Here is a 16,671-nt window from a genome sequence, read left to right as displayed (position 1 = left end):
CTTAAACCAGGGCAGACAAGAAATTGTCCCTCTGTTCAAGGAAACATCTCCCCTTCTTCCTCTCTTTTAATTACTATAATTGCCAAGGTTTTTTGGAAGGATTTTAGCACTACATAATCTCTGCCCTATTCCCTTCACATCGCAGATTGCTCTGAATTGCCAGCTAGGGAAGCCCCTCTCTCTCCAGACTTGAAAATGTGAGCTTCCTATTAGCCCACAGAAACTGAGCATCTCAGAGCATCAGAATAGTATTATACTTACTTCAAGCGTATCAGGCTCTGATAGTTGAGAAAATATATTGGGTTCTTAAACAGAGTATAATCTGTTGTGTTTCAAAGTGTTTTCTGGCATTAAAATAGTAATTCACATGACAAATTTTTTTTTGTTGAAGACAATACAGTTCAGCCATAACACTCTGGTCTTCAAGAGTGCTGTTACATGCTTGCCACACTGCTCTCTTGGGATATCCTTTGGTGACAACGGCAGTCTCTTGCGATCCTCCTGGCATAGTCAGTGAGGGTGTTGGCTCATTAACCAGTTGCCTCAATAAATATGCATGGAGTTAAGAAATGCAGAATCGCAGCTGCTCTCCAGCAAATTCTTCTTATAAAAATAAGTGATGAAAATCACAGCAGCAGCAGTTTGAGTTGACTTGCTGATAATACAGTGGTACCAGGCACATAGAGGGACACATTTAACCAGTACTGCTTTTCCAGCCAGTCAGCTCACCTGTTAGACGTGCTTTTAGATGAGTCTGTCCCCCTCACATAAGTCTGATTTTATGGAAGACTTAGATCCCCAAATGCCCTACTTGCAGAGAATAAAACGCCAGTCATTATGCTGACAAAACACTAGCAAGAGGGAGAGAGCCTGTCTGAGCAGTTTTTTAAAAATTGGTCTAGACTTGCTCTCATTAACTTGCTTTAGAGACTGCTGGGAAAAAGGACAAGAGAATGTATTCTGCCTGCCTTGAGCCCTGGTGAGACAGCCCTTCACTAGCACTGTGTTAGTCTGTGCTGCAAAGTGCGGTGCAGCAGCTAGAAGCAAGCACTCAGGCAGGAGGACATTCAGTCAGCTAAAGCAGACACTGCAAACAATTGTCCTCTGACAGCAGAATTCAGTCAAGCGCTCTCAAAAATAGTATCCGGTATCTATACATTAAAATAGCTGAAGGAAGGTTCTTACAGTCTTACAGCCTCCGGATGCGTATTTTTTAAATAGAAGTATTTTCTCATGTGATAACTCAAAAAGGTTTGTTTTCTACATGCCAGAGGAACAGTTGTTACTAATAGAGAGTTATTTAACGGCTGAACTCTGCTAGCAGAGGCATTCAGTTTTTATAGCTATTTACACAGGATGGCAGATAGTCAGAAGGAAACACTTCAAATGGTATCAGTAGGGTAATTCTTAACACATACTGTTGTAAGGAGACAAAAATCATATCTGCAGACAGGTGCTCCCCGTAAAGTGTACTTTGACAAATGGACATTATTTGCTATTTCTAAACGTAGACAAAACTGAAAAATACAACTTACAAATCTGTTGGCAGATAGCAACTGTTTGACAGCGTACCCAGTGCAATCCAGTCAGGTAACATTATCTAATATTAGAGAAAAACTTTGAGGGTTCTCACCTCTTCCACATGAAGGCTGTTGCTGACTGAACCCAGCTGGCAAAACCAAGGCAGACTAGATCAGTTCTTTGGGTGCTCTGTAATTCGGTGGAGTATAATGATACATGTGGGACTCCTCGGCTGGCCACCAATGATGCTTTAAAATCAGAAGAAGATAAAATTGCACGTACACAGCTAAACACAAAGCTGCTGTTATTACAGTGTTTTTAAAGCGCACCCTGCCACTACTGCTAAGCCCATTCTGACACCTAATGCTAGCCCTCTAAGGAAATAAATTCTGTGGCTACATAAAGTCCCAAACTCATTTTAAAACTTAATTATGGGTTGCTCTAAGGTTGATGGTCTCATTCAGATATTTAGAATTATTTACTGTGGTTATTTCATGCCACATACATACCTACTATAATACTGAAGGAGGAAGCACAAATTGTTCATACCTGTTTTGTCTTGGTGTCTTTTGCTCCCATATAGTATATTGGCTCATTTAGCAACCTTACATTGGAGCTAATTAATCTTGTGTAATGTGCTTGGGGATTATTGCGCCACTGGTGAACATGAGCAGTGTTTACTTGGGAGAGATATAAAGTCTCCATTGACAATTCTTGTGCATAGTTCTGGCACGTCAATATTAAACATTCCATAAGTATTTGGGCTGAAAGACAAAAGCAGACAAGGAAGAAATTTTTACACCAATACATATACTCATTGATAATAGTGAAACATGTTTATATGAAGCAAATGAAAAAATGTATCAGTTAAGAAGTCAGTAGGCCCTGCATATTATTCACTGCTCTGAAACCAGAACAAGGTTTCAGTGGAGTTATTCTGGTATAATCTGGGTTTAAGTCTCAGCAAATGCCAAAAATTAGATTCTGTTCTCATTCACACTAATTTTGTTCCAGTTACTCCTGAGTCATACTAGAGAAATGAAGGTCAGGTTGTACAAATAGTTGCAGTGAAAGTGTTAATGTCTTGATTCTTCTAAATTAAGAATATGACTCATTCACATCTACTATTTGATCCTGAAGGCACAAAACTGATCCAAATTCCTGGACTGGATTGCCTATTTTTGAGATTTGAAAACATTGTTCACTGTTTTATTCCTGATTCAATTCTGTGGGTGTTTTTTTTTTGATCTGGCTATTGTGCCAGCTCTCTCAAGAGATAATGACTTGCTAACAGCTAATTTCAAAGGTTTTGACTATTCCTATCAGCTGCTTTGGACACTGATTAGCTGAGGTCTCTATTGCCTCATCAAATACTGTTTCTCCGATTCTGCTTGCTGGCGGTTTCTTTCAACTTATCTTAGTAATCTTTCCCAGAATCCCTCAATCGCCTCTCTGACTCTTCCCAGATGTTCTTCTTAGTGTCCTACTCGTTTTTCTTTGTGCCACCCCATAATGACATCTCTGATCATACTATTGACACATTAATAATATGCTGTTACCATTGTCTTTTCCAGCCTTTCCTCTGCAGTCTATCATTTTGATCCGACCTTCCTTTTCAATAGAAACGAATTAGAAGCAATTAAGTACTTAAGTTACAAAAGGAAATAGTTCTCTACTACAAAACATTCACCCAGCTAGTTCAGTCATTTCAAGGAAATAGTAAACTGTACTTTTATTACAGTGATAAGCAGAATAGAACTGATACTGAAATATATAGTTAATGTTTAAAAAAAGAAATGCTCTCCATCAAAACCAAACACTGTTTTCTGATAAGAAAGGAAAAGTCTTATGTATGCTGTAATTTGAAGTCATAGACAAGAAATCAACTTCAGAGACCGACATGTCAGTTTCTTGTCTCAGAATATTCAACTGATAAAGAGCCAATAAAAATTCACATTGTTAAGTTTCCAACAGCACACTTTTGTACTGAAACATCAAAGTAATTGTTAGCCTTATTCCTGTGCTTGATTGTCATATAAACTGGGCCCTATGTCACCTGTCACCCCGTATGCAAATACATGGTGGAAAGCCAGTCTTTCACCTAAAAATCTCATTTAGCTCTCAAAGAAGCAATTTCTTCCATTGTCTTTGATGGAAGAAGGGGATCAGCTCTCTGAAAAGTTTCCAGTCTAGTTTTATTTTACATACCAATTCTACTTACAAATAAACATCTTTTATTAACAGATTGTTCTGGACTTGGCACAGATCACAACATTTCCTTTAGTGACTTCCCGACATGTAGCTACAGCAGTGTGTGTCATTTCAGGGTTGCTTATCAGGCACTTTTGATTGTAAGTTAGCCATGCCCATACCTATTTATATTTACATATACAATATACATAAATTCTTTTAGGGCCTCAGGAACATAGCATTGATAGGACATCCTGATCAAACAAACCTGCTATTGCAGGCAACTCTGCCATATGATCCCTTTTATGCATTCACTAACTATCTTAATATTCAGGTTTTGCCCATTACTCCTGCTCTTGTCATGCTAGAGCCTCACTGCTCAGAAAAGTCAAAAGCCACCTCATTTTCAGTGATCGATGTCTTAAGCCAATAAAGGCCCAGTCATTCTTATCCAAGTATTATCCTTTAGCTAAAATTGGTTATTCTTTCTTCTGTGGCCCTGAGTGCTTACCCCTATAACATGAGCAGAAATACCAACAACATTCTCTAATACTTTTGTTTCTTTTTGAATGGGTTTAAAAAAAAAAAGACAGGTTCTCTCCTCTCCCAAATTTGGCTTTCCCATCCTATGATTATTGTACTCACCCCAACTGAACCTGCTCCAGTTCAATTTCTTGAACATCTTGTACAGTCTCAACTGTCAGACTGCACACAGTACAATAGCATTAACACTTCTCTGTCTGTGTGAAGACCTCATACAGTGCTCCATAGGAGTGGATATTTCTATTACTATAGTCTTTCAGGTCATTCAGCTCTTTCTGTTCATCATCCTGACACTCTCTCCAAATTATGTCTCTTAAATAAGCACATTTTCACTTCTTCCCAATGTTAATGTTGAACATACACACGTGTATGTGTGTACATGAGTCCAGTAAGACTGAATTTGATGAACTTTCCAGTACTTGCCATACAACTCACTGTTCCTTTCATCAGCTCTTTACCTACTTTCCAATTTTTGAACCAGTGCCATCTTTTTTAGTTTTACTTGTATGTTCTCACATTACCCAGGAATTACTGCATCAGTTGCTTGTAAATCAACGTTAATTTGCACTACCATGTTTTTTCTGTCTAGAAAGTCAGCTATATTAACAAAGTTGTTAGAAAGTCTACATTAACTGTTATTCTTTTTTCCATTTGTTCTAGAGTCCTAAATGAAGCAATAACGCAACCTTGTCACTGGGTGAAATTATCTCAGTACGAAACCCGTAAGAACATTAGGCACTGACCAGCATTTTTTTAGATACAGACTACAAGACAAACGACCTTTTTACTGGAATTCAGATGTTTTCATATCAGGAATTCTATGCTTCTATTGGATGCACAAACCTTTTTTTCTTGTGCATGTTTTGCCACTACTGAGGGTAAGCCCTTGGATCCTACACGCTCAGCATTCATCAACAACTTCTACATCATCCATAGTTCTCAGGCTGCTAAACCTTATGTATTCCAACTTCTATACATCTTGCACATATCTCTGATTTGATAAAAAATGAGTATTCACATTCTTGGGATCTTACTCCTGGGAGTATTTTTAGCTTTTTCATTTTTTTGTTCATTTACAGTTTAACTGGAGGAGACTGGATGAGGCAGAGCAGAAGTCTGGAACTGTATTAGGTTAACTATTGTTATATAACAACCTGGATATAATATAGGCATTACCTGTATTACCTTCACAGGGAAAGAAAAGGGCCTAGAAGAGGTTCACCTTTCTTTTGGTTTACAGTTAGTCGTTTGTTGTCCATTATTCTGCCTTTCCCCTCAAATTCTGGACATGCACAGAAGTCTCCACAGAGGTCTGTGGCAAGAGAAAAACATTACCATAATGGTGGCCACGCACTTTCAGAGGTCACCAAATAGAAGCTTTTCCCTGGATGCAGTTACTAGATGCGTGATTGGACCCCGAGGTCCAGCTCACAGGCTAGAGAATTCAGTCCTGCTTTGACGACTCCCTTCTGCTCCATAGTAAATCACCAGGATTGCAGTGACAACTTCTGTGGAAGGCAGAGATAATGAAGTGGAAAAAGCCTGGCCAATAATCTGCTCGTTAATCTTCCAGCAGATGTTTTTCCTTTTTGACCTGATACTCATCTCCCTGCCTGTCTGCTAAAGAAGAGTTCTGTTATGAAGCAATCTCATCCTACAGTCATACAGGAACACAAAAGATGGCAAAAGAGATGAATGCCTTTATGCCAACTTCGAGCCCTCAGAGTCAGGACAATCTGTTGCCTTCTCCCTCTTCAGGATCCTTCACTGGCCCCACATTGGAAAGTCCTGACATAAGAGCATCTCCAGAGGATCTGGGGTTCACCTGTGGACACTACTTGCCAGATCTGGGGATTTAATAGGCCCAAGTTTCCATTACAAAGTTAAATCCCTTCTCAAAATACCAGTATTAGAAGTAGTAGGCAAGACCTCAGAAGGCCAAAACAGGGTTATTCTGCAAGACCTATGACTTGAAGTCAATGAAATTCATCTGCTATATGGCCCTGAATATTTTCAACTACACTTAGTATATCATAGTAAAAAACTGAAAAAGGAGGATTTCCTATACTTTCCAAGGAAAGATTTTCCTAGCCAAAGTTCCTAAATGTAGTTGATTACTGTAAAATAATTAGTGTTATTAACATTTATATTTCTGCCAGAAGAGGTGAGACCTGTGGTACTTAGAAAAACACATAAAAGGTTTTATGAAAACCTAATTCGTGGAAGAAATGAGGAAGGAAGGAGCTTAGCTTTTAATCCTGTAATGAGGGACTCGCTAATGAAAAAAATTCCTTTAGAAGGCTTTCCCAGGAAATACCTCGCTTTGTAAGATTAGTTTGTATAATGTCCCCATCTTTTGGATTTTGAAAGCTCTTTGAAACTGTGTTTATCCAGTGTGTGAGTGTCTAAACAAAAAAGAGGAAAAAGGTATAAAATAGCTAGTTTGATGGAGGAAGTCCCTTTGAGAAAGATATCCATATGAAAAAAAAATCCCAATTACAGGCCCCAAAACAATGCTCTTGAAATTCAACCTCAGCTCCTAGCTGAACAATAAGGTTTATGGAACAAATGTGTTCTCTTCTCTTCTGCTTCTATTTCTGCTTGTTCAGGTTTTTTGTTTACAGACTGCCTAGCCTACCAGTGCCCAGTTTCATGCCTGGAATCTACAACTTCTTCCACAGTTCACATAAGAAAAGCTACTGTAAGTGACAGATACTTTCCCATATTCTGATGCTCGTCCAAGACACAGTTACAGCTTCTCAGAGACCCGATGTAATACCCACAGCCCAAGGAGCAGAACACCCAGTTGAAGTCAGGCTATGACTCTATGGCCCAGCATATGGTACCACACACAGCCAGCCAAGTTCAAGTTCTAGAAGCATTGCAGTGCCAACAGCCTGGACCACCTTCCCTGTTTCTCAAGAGGGCTAAATAATCAGTTACGGAGACATCACTTTGCAGAACTGCTTTGCATACACACACCCCCATGTACCCTAAAGACTTAAGCCTGCTCCTGCACATCCCTGTATGTCTTCCATCCCAAGCTCCTGACTCTGCCAGCCCTCAGTTAGGTACCTGAATCGCTCTCTGCATTGCAAGTCACCTCTGAGAGCTAACGACCTCTCCAGTAATGACATGAAGCCCTGAACTGGGAAATGCTAGAGCAGAACTCTACCCCATAACAACATTATACTGCTTCACTTTAGACCCAGGTCTGGTGGGTGGGAAATCTCAGCAGTCCACTCTGCTCCTGAGGGCTTAAAGCTGGGACCCTGCACTGGCAAGAGCACTTAAAGCAGGCAGGGAGATGCCCTCCCTCCTCTTGTGAAGCATGCACATCTCCAGGGTATGGCACATGGCACCTGGAAAGACCCAGAGAGGGTTTGCAAGCAGAAGGCGATGGGGGATGAGCACTTTGAAGACCGTGAGTGCTCTGTCTATGTCCCCCCAGCCTGGCTGTTAGTGCACTGTTGCTAGGAGGCCCCATCCCAGAAGCCTGAGGCAGCAAGACACAAACGGGACTGAGCCTTGGGGAGAACAGGAGAGCATGGCAGCACCTATGCTGGCTCTGCCAACAAAGGCTTCAGTCCAGCCTGCTCCCCAGCGTGCCTTCCCTCTCACTTGTATATGCAGTTAGTTCATATCCCCATTTCTTACCCTAGCCTGAAACACATCAGCAATTAGTACAGAATTGGAGATCAGCTCAATACAGAGCACTAAGCAGAGGCTTCCTCTTTGGCTGTGAGGAAACATTTGCTGAATGGGGACTGTTCATGCAGACTGCCACAACTGTGGAGAGTGAAGGAACATATATTGATTGAGATAAATGGCCTTGATAGATTATGTTTCTCCCCCTTCAGCAGTTAGGGATGGAATCTAGGATAATACATGTTTCTTGATCTTACACATGCTGAGTTGTTTGACCTCACCATTTTCAGTTTCTCACACTGGTTAGCTGCACTACTACTTTGTAAGGAAGTCAGTGAGGTTACCTTCCCGCACTCTGCTAAGCATCACCATCTAGTTAATTCGATGCTTCTCAAGTAGTATGTGGGTGCTCACAGCCTTGGAAAAGCAACTTAAGAATATTTCTTCTGTAATTCCAGTTTATGTCAAAAGACACCTTTGCTACTGTTTCAGCTCTAAGCAGAAATGAGTTAAAAAGGAAGAATATGACCTCCAGTGCAATGTTTCTACAGCCAGACTCAACTTCTAATTCCTTATCAGACATTTAACTGTGGCATGAACCATGACACACATCCACCCTCAGTTTGCATTACTCTTTTAGAGGCTACTCCTCTTGTGACTGGACAACTGTAGTCAGTACTTCCTTCAGAACCCTCATTTAGTCCTGAGAAATAACTTATCTGAGAAGGAGGGGACAATAAGTTTAAGTTCAAGAGAAAAATGCAATCATCAATTTCATTAACAGCTCACCTGCAGAAAAAAGATTTCCCTGGTAAATTTCTTCAGTATAGACAAGGCCACAAGTTCAAGTTTTCCTGTCCATTTCTTCCCACAAACACATTTTAAAGAAAATATAAGCATACCCTAAGGGGTATGTCAGGGTTTGGGTTTTTAAATTTACAGCCAGCATCTGAAGAAAATGGCCCTTAATGTGTCACTGAAGTCACTTACCTGATCACAGGTGGATTTAAGTTCTCTGTGACAGAGTTGTTGTCCATCCATGTCCCCCTCCAAATCACAAGTGTAATGTTTATGTAAATCTAAGCAGGTGCACTGCAGAAAATCAGCACTGCATATGAAGGCATGGAGAAAACTGCATACTGTATCTATACTAAGAGTTAAAAATAAAATAACTTTCTAAGCTTGGTATCTTGTGGAAAGATGTAGTCATTCTGGTTTCCTAAAGAGAAGGCAGAATAGTTATGAGATGGCACACTGGGCTTCCACTTTGTTGTAAGCCAATTGCCTCTGAAAGGCTTGTAGGATGTGTTCACAGAGGGATTTAGTGGGGGCTTCAGGGAAGGAGCTAGAGGTGGTTAGGGAGGGATAGCTAAGTTTCAGGACCCTAACAACACTATTTACTGCAAAGTGGGTTGAAGAAGAAATAAGATGGGTTCACGTAATTTTGTTTTCTTGGGTTAAACTTACTTGACTCAGACCTTAAACTGACTGGCCGGCTCTGAGATTCAATTTCCCTACGCCTGTGCATACATGACTTGACATTTTAATATTAAAATTTTCTTCATGATGAAAGAGAAGAGCAATTTGAACAGATGAAAGCCCAATAGTGTGCAGCCCTAGCCCTACCTCTGGCTTGTATTTTTCTACTCATGTGTTTATTTTATTAGGCTAGACAGGCACTTTCTCTTTTCTGCATGCCTGGGTAATGCAATCCTCAGTGGTGTTACGCTGTCAGGAAGTATCACCCCCAAGTATCCAACGGAGTGTGGCTGTTGAGGCAGGACTTCTGAGAGAGACTGTAACTACAGCACAAGCAGGAGCCTAAGCCGTTAGTGATCACTATCAGCTAAAATGGAATAGCTAGAGGAGAGGAATGAGGAGCAGAGGGAAATAAAAGGCTTCTCCTGGATTAGCATTATACAGGGAGCTGTATCAATGGTGAAAGCCTGAAATAAAATGGAAAGGCAAATCCCAGAGGGAGAGGAGAGCTACAAAGGTTTCTGGGAGTTAGGCGACTATAAAACTCTAGCTGACCTCAGACTCAAGGGAACTAAAAAAGACTGTCAAGAAGGGAGTGTCTCGGAATTAGCTGTTAGGATATAACAACTCTGATATGAAGCAACAAAGGACTGGAAAAGAAAAATGGAAGCAGCTCAGTGTAGAAAAGCCTGTATATAGTCCTTACACTTTACATTGCAGCTACTGTCGAGACGCTGTTCGGCAATATACTTCAGAGGACTCCTAGAACTGTTTAAGGTGCTTCAATTTTTTAAGGTGCTCCACTTGAAATTTTAAGTTGTCCATATCATACATCCAGATATATAGGTCTTGGGTGAAGGAAAACGGTAACTAAGAAACAGAAGTCTGAAATTCCATCTTGGACTAAGAATAAACATCTCTGTCACAGACAGATGGATCACAGCTCAGATGTTCAAAACATGGAAAGAGATGTTTGAGGAAAAATAAATTAGTGGGGAAGTGTGAAGCAGTAAATTGGTAGGATTTCTCTCATTGAGACAAGCATTATCTATAACAATTGTAATATACAGAAGCATAACCAAATAGTCCATGACCATTGAGCAGCAAGTATTACATGTACTAATCAAGACAAAAGATACACTGACACTAGAGGTAGCAGCATCAGTAAAGAGGTTTGCTTCAAAAGATCCCTTTACCTATTTTTCTAATAGTTAGCAGGGAGATTTCTTTTTCTTTCTGAATACTTGTTTCAATTGCACTAGTTTAGTGGTTGCTTCAGGTTACTTTTAAATAAGTCACTCAAGTATTTTTCTAATGCTGCGAGTCTTTGATTTGTGGTTGTTTACTGTCTGAATTAAAGCACATTTTTAAAATTCAGAGGGTATTTTCCCTTCCTTCTCTTATTAGCTGCATCAGGTTTTTGATGCTAAACAATGTTCAGCTGACATCTTGTCTTTATTTCAGTGAATAGGAGAATCTAAGGTTAAGTCTGCCTCCTAGTTTCCAGAAGTTAATGCCTCCTATATTACAGTAGCAGCAGAGAAAAAAAAAAATCCATTTTTTTCCTCTTCCACTTTGCAGTGATGGCAGCAAATACAGTACATTATTGCTAAAGTTCTTCAGAACTGATAATTCTGTAGCATTTTTAGCAGAATGGCCCTGGTTCTGCAGACTGTCTCCTTTAGACCACTTGAAAACCTTACCGTACGGGCTTGCTACAAAACAAAATAACGTATCCAGGCCTCTCCCCTAGGACCAAACACGAGTTGGATTTCTATGGTGATTTGCTTCAAGGCAAGTCTGTATTGAGCGTATCAAATCATGTTAATTATCACAGCCATATCATATCCACTACAGCTTTTAGTGTCTCCATTCCCCCACAGACAGTTTTTAAAAAATGCAAGTAAGTCCTGGCCATGGCTTTTAGGAAAAAGGAAAGAGAACATTAAAAAAAATATCTCAGCTTTCCCATGTGATCTCATTCACTACACTCTATGTATACTATCTAAAAAGTTGAAAAAGCAGCCAGTGAGTGAAGAGTGCTACCCGGAGGTAAACAGCTGCTGGTCAGCAGAGCTGCCAGATAGGAAGCTGATTTGCTACTGGGCTTTATGGTTTCCCTTTCTCACTAATTTCTTTCTAACAGGGTAAAGAGGATGGTATGTGCATGACTCAGAGGAAACTGGTTGGGGCTGAGGGGGAGGGAAAGTACATCACCTAGAAACAGAAGGTGAAATTTTGCACCGCTGGCATGAGAGGGGTTCATTAGGTGTACGGCAATTCTTCCCATTCTCTTTAGTACTGCATCTTCAAATAGAGTGTTGGGTTAAAGTGATTAACTAGCCTTTGCATCAGACACTAAAATAGCTCCTAGCATTCAGTAGTATCACAAACTGTCTGAAAGGTTAAAAGCAGTCACTGCAACTCACCCTACATGTGTATATAAAACACTTCGCTGATTTACTTCAGTATTAGATAGTATAAGAAGCAAAGTAAGCACTGCAGGCCTTATTCATTAGGGTCTGCCCTTTCTGCCTGGCTGAAAACCTGTAAGCATTTCTCATAAGCAGCACTGTCATCTCAGTATTTTCAGAACAAATAAGTTAGTTCATTCAGAACACGTGTACATTTTAAATGTACCTTGACTAAGCCAAAAATTTCAGAAAATGTCCCTTTTTTCTTTTCTTCCCAAAATATCACAGAATTTCCACTGAAGAAAAGGGCAGCTCAGGAGTGCAACATTTCCTACCACGCAAAGAATAAATTTTACAGCTAGGTCAGAACTAAATTGTTATTTCATACATGATAATTTCACAAATAATTGTGTGCAGACCTGTAACACTCTGCTCACAACAATCTCAGGAGTATTAACACCATAAAAATGAACTACTATTTATTCCACAGGACAAAGACTGGTCACATAAATGGAAGCTGGAAGTGCATCCATGCACTGCTGGCTATTTAAACAGAGATGATGCAAGCATCACCAACACATCTTATATGTACAGAGTGACATACCTCTATATCCATTAAGTACAAACATACAATGGTTTGCTCAAGTTCCTGCACATGAAGGTACTATGCTCTATTCCTAACCTGCACCTTGGTGCTGAGTGAGCTTCACAATCTCAAAGTTTAAGAGTTGCAAAGGTGTAAAGATCCCTTTTTACAGCTGAAATGGTTATCTAGAACAAAACTTTTAACCTTTCTGTGCCTTACTTTCCACACATCTGGCAAATCACACTTCCTACCTTTGATAAAGTAGTTCTGTGACCGGAAGTTGAAAGGCACTAAGTATTTTCTTATTCATCTGGCGGTTCTAGGCAGGAAAGCTTTGGGAAGGCATTTATCACAAAACACTGCATGCTTATCTGGATCCAGCAAACTTGAAGAGCTAAGAGTCTAGAGGAATCAAAAAAATGCATTTCTCAGTTTGAGAAACATCAGCTTCAGACTAGGTTAAATGTCATGATATTACTGAAAGACCGAAGGTAGAAAATGGGTCCTTCATCAGTGGTGGTGAATTTCACAGTTCTTCTGAATACTTTAAACAGCAGAATGTAAGAATTCAGTGGGTTTAATGGACTTTGCTTCAGACAAAAGTGTTGTTACAAACGTTAGTATATCTTAGAAATAAGAGAAAGCACAGACTCAATCACACTGTGCCTACAATTCAGTTTAAAATGATAGAAATAGTTTCTTCCTTCTCACAGGCACATTACTGACTGCTAGATTATGCTGTCTGCATAATGAATTTAAGTAATCAGCATTATGGTATTCAGGCTATGGCTTAACTGTGATAAATAGTGCCTAAATCCTATTCATCTTCATATATCACTCATTCTTTGGAGTACACATTACTATTTAGTCATCATTTTGTTTTGAAAGTATCAGCAAACTTAGATAACTGAACAGGTTTTTTTTCCTCTCAGTTATATAGCGGGTCATTAATTAGTTTTAACTTGGTCTGCAAATTTTTTGTCTGCCTATTTCCAGACTGCAGACATGGTTATTTCTGATAAAAGATATTACTGTTATAGCCCCTCCCTTATCTGGAGATACACATCACAATTCACATGTATTTTCCTACCTGGTACTAAGATTTGTACTACTAAGATTGGTACACTAGTTTTACAGTTCAGCAGTATATGTCATAGAAATTTTATGATGCTAGTTGTTTTTAAACAGGAAAAAAATACAAAACATCAGCAACAGTTGTACAAGACTCACAGTAAGTCTCAAATGTCCCCAGCTGTGATCTGCCCAGAGCACCAAGACGCTGCCATCTAAACAGATGATTCTCTTATCAGTTGATATATTATTTTGACCTCTTTTCATGCTCCAAACATATCTCCTGAGCTTTTGCTCCTGAATGCCTTCTCAAGCTCAAGAAGTCCTTCAAGATAGGACCTCTTCTGCTGAGACTCTCTTCCCCATCTAGCCCTTTTCTGTTTATGCTGCTCACCAAGAACTAGTTTCCAGTGATGCCATTGACTGCAGCTCCAAACAAACAACTTCAGGTAAATTCCTCCATGTTGAGCTTTTTAAAAGTCCAGTTCCTGCACCCTTCCTGCTCTATTTACCATCCCTATGCCTCAGTTGGAATTTTATTATTGCTATTAGTGCTTTGCAGGGTTGTATGTATCCACTTACCTCTGCTCCCACTCTTTGCACAACAACTTTGTAACTACAAATTGGTAGTTACTTGTTTGCTTAGGATAGCACAGTACCTGGCATGCTTTCAAATGGTGAACTTCATGCAACAAAGTTCAGGCTTTTATAACATTCCTGAAGCCACAGTGATACTTCTGTAAGTAGGAAAAAACAAATCCAGCACCAAGAGAGTGACTTAGTGTCTTTATCTTATCTACCACTTCTCAAACACTGTCCCATTAATAATGCATTTCCTTGCTTGGTAGCGTTCCTCCAGTTGCATGACCAATTACTGTTCTCACTGAAGTCCATGGCAGCATTCCAACGGAACAGAAGTTAGTGCCTCCGAGGACAGAACTTGGGTCTCTCCATTGTTTATTTTGTTATCTCCCTGCCAAATACAAGTGAATGCCAGGTTACCTTTCAGCTAATGGAGAAACCTAGGGATTCTGGGTACACCTCTAATTCAGCCTGGTTTTAGCGTGCTACGCGTATCAGATCCGGAAAATAATTGGTCTCCAAAAGCCTAAAGGGCATTGTCCCTTTTTTCTGGAATAGACACCAGTGCATGGTTATGATAGACAAAATTTACTTCTTGATACTGATCAAATGTCTGTGAATCAAAAACATAGCTTACAGCCTACTGTCCACATTCAGGAACAACTCAAATGCAGGAAGAATTGTTACAAGACTGTCCTATTTCTAAAATCAAGTAATCATGGGCGTTAGCTAACACCAAGAATTTATTTGTACAGCTGCAAGAGAGCCTACACTGCCTTTTCAAACAGCAGATCTCTTCTCTGATGATATTGGCCCAAACTTCTCTTACTCCTCCATTAATGCTTGTTTAGAGTGTAATTCTTCATGCTGCTACTTCTGATAAAGACAATTACATTTCACAACTGATTTATGAAGCGATTCATCAGAAAAGATTTTTATATATTTATATTTGTACATATATTAACTGTTATAGTCAGATCACCTAATTGTGGAAGACAGTTAGTACCCTCATCATTACTTAAACCATTCTTGAATTTTGACTAGTAAAACCTTTCAATCCATTTCTGCAGTCCTTTCAATCAGAAGTGAGGTTTCTCCTCCTCTGATCTTCCATTTCAGTATTTCTTATTCAGTTATGTCAGTACTAATATCAAGTTAACTGGGGCAAGCGTAGTTATTTTAAGTCTGTGCAATGTGTTTTGGTTTTGATGCAGAAATAACTTCTGACTCTTTAATACTACTACTTATACCCACTACACAAGATACTGTGAGGAGCCTTGAAGAACGAACAATACTCCAGAAATTCCAATTTACAGTATTGCCATTGTATAAACAGACTTTTTAAACAAAATTATAGCATACACCAATTTTTGCCTTCATCCTTCATTACAGCGTTCCCTTCAAATTAGAGTACTTTCAGCAGGTAGTAGTATGTAGCTATGCATTAATCAGTAGGCTCTCCTGACTAATCCAGTTCATTACGTCTAGTAAGAGGATTCCAGCAGCAAACATGCATACAGTTCTCTAAGAAGAAAGCAAGCCAAGAAAGGCAGCTCCAGAGAATATCAAGAAAATAAAGAGTGACAGATCGGTGTCACGTAAGAGAAAGTATGGCAGGAGATACCATCACGCTTTTCTCTATATGAAGGCTCAAGAATGAGCAGGTATAGCAGAACATTCCTATTCTGCATTACAACATTGTAAGTATTGAGAGTAAATAGTATAATACAAGATTACATCATTCCTGATGAGGCAGAATGCTCTCATTCTGTTCACTGCTTAGGGAAGATTTAATTTTTTTATTCCTTAATCAATTATAAACAAACCCATAAATTTTTTGAAATTGCCTGGCCATTTAGGAGTTAAGCTCCAATTTTAATTAACATGCCTGGTCTTAAGGTTTAATGATGTGAATTTTCTTAAATTATGGCAGAATACAAGTCAGGCACAAAATTTTCCCTCAAGAAAGTCAGCCTTGTCCAGAATTCACAAATAACTTGGAAATAGCAGGAACAGACTTTCAGAAGTCTCAACCCTTTTTGGATAGGTGGAAACTATTTCCACTTACAGCAAGAATGGAGCTGGCCTACACATCATTCATTCTTGCTGCATTGCGTTTTTAAAAAATAAGTCAAAATAAAATTAAAGGCTATCTACAGTTATAACTGAGTGATATTAGTATGTAGTAGACAAGGAAAAAGGTGTTAACTTAGTTTTGACGTCTAATTAGCCAACTGTTCTTGCCTTTTTTCTATCTTACCATTGGAATTCTTTGGCTCCTCAAAATCAATGATGTTTTCATTAAATCTAGAGATACTGCTCTGATGTTCTGCACACACTGTATTTCCACAAATTGGATGATTTTGGACTCATGATACTTTAACAGAATCTGAGGATTAAATAAAATAAGATTAATGCATGCAGAGCAAGACAACACTTCATTAGTTGCAGTAACACAGCAACACGCAACTTACAGCACGGAAAAATACTTCCAAGCAACCAAATTCTACAGAGGGCTCCTGTCTCCCAAAATGTGAAGGTATCTTGCCCAGACTCATTCAATCCCTCTGACAAGCTCTTCATCCAGCTTCGGAACCCCTGAATTCACTAGCACATAGGCCAGCCTCACTAGCCTAC

General features: G+C 39.4%; 1 protein-coding gene and 1 long non-coding RNA gene across 2 annotated transcripts in view; both read right to left on the bottom strand.

Annotated features, from left to right (window-relative positions):
• LOC127015019 (uncharacterized) overlaps positions 1-12,779 on the bottom strand; it is a 31,404-nt gene extending 18,625 nt beyond the window's left edge. Inside the window, exons 1-3 of the long non-coding RNA XR_007766263.1 lie at positions 12,633-12,779; positions 2,071-2,285; positions 1,634-1,769 (exon numbers count right to left, since the gene is read on the bottom strand). This is a non-coding gene — a long non-coding RNA (uncharacterized LOC127015019). The remainder of the gene's footprint in view (positions 1-1,633; positions 1,770-2,070; positions 2,286-12,632) is intronic.
• Positions 12,780-14,047: 1,268 nt separating this feature from the next.
• The window catches only part of ACYP2 (acylphosphatase 2), a 52,323-nt gene continuing 49,699 nt past the window's right edge, over positions 14,048-16,671 (bottom strand). The window contains exons 6-7 of the transcript XR_007766178.1: positions 16,295-16,423; positions 14,048-14,425 (exon numbers count right to left, since the gene is read on the bottom strand). The gene's annotated coding sequence lies outside the window, so the exon portion shown is untranslated. The remainder of the gene's footprint in view (positions 14,426-16,294; positions 16,424-16,671) is intronic.

This window comes from Gymnogyps californianus, chromosome 3 (assembly GCF_018139145.2).
Source record: "Gymnogyps californianus isolate 813 chromosome 3, ASM1813914v2, whole genome shotgun sequence".
In the NCBI taxonomy this organism is placed as follows: Eukaryota; Metazoa; Chordata; class Aves; order Accipitriformes; family Cathartidae; genus Gymnogyps; species Gymnogyps californianus.
This window is presented reverse-complemented; position numbering and strand designations above follow the sequence as displayed.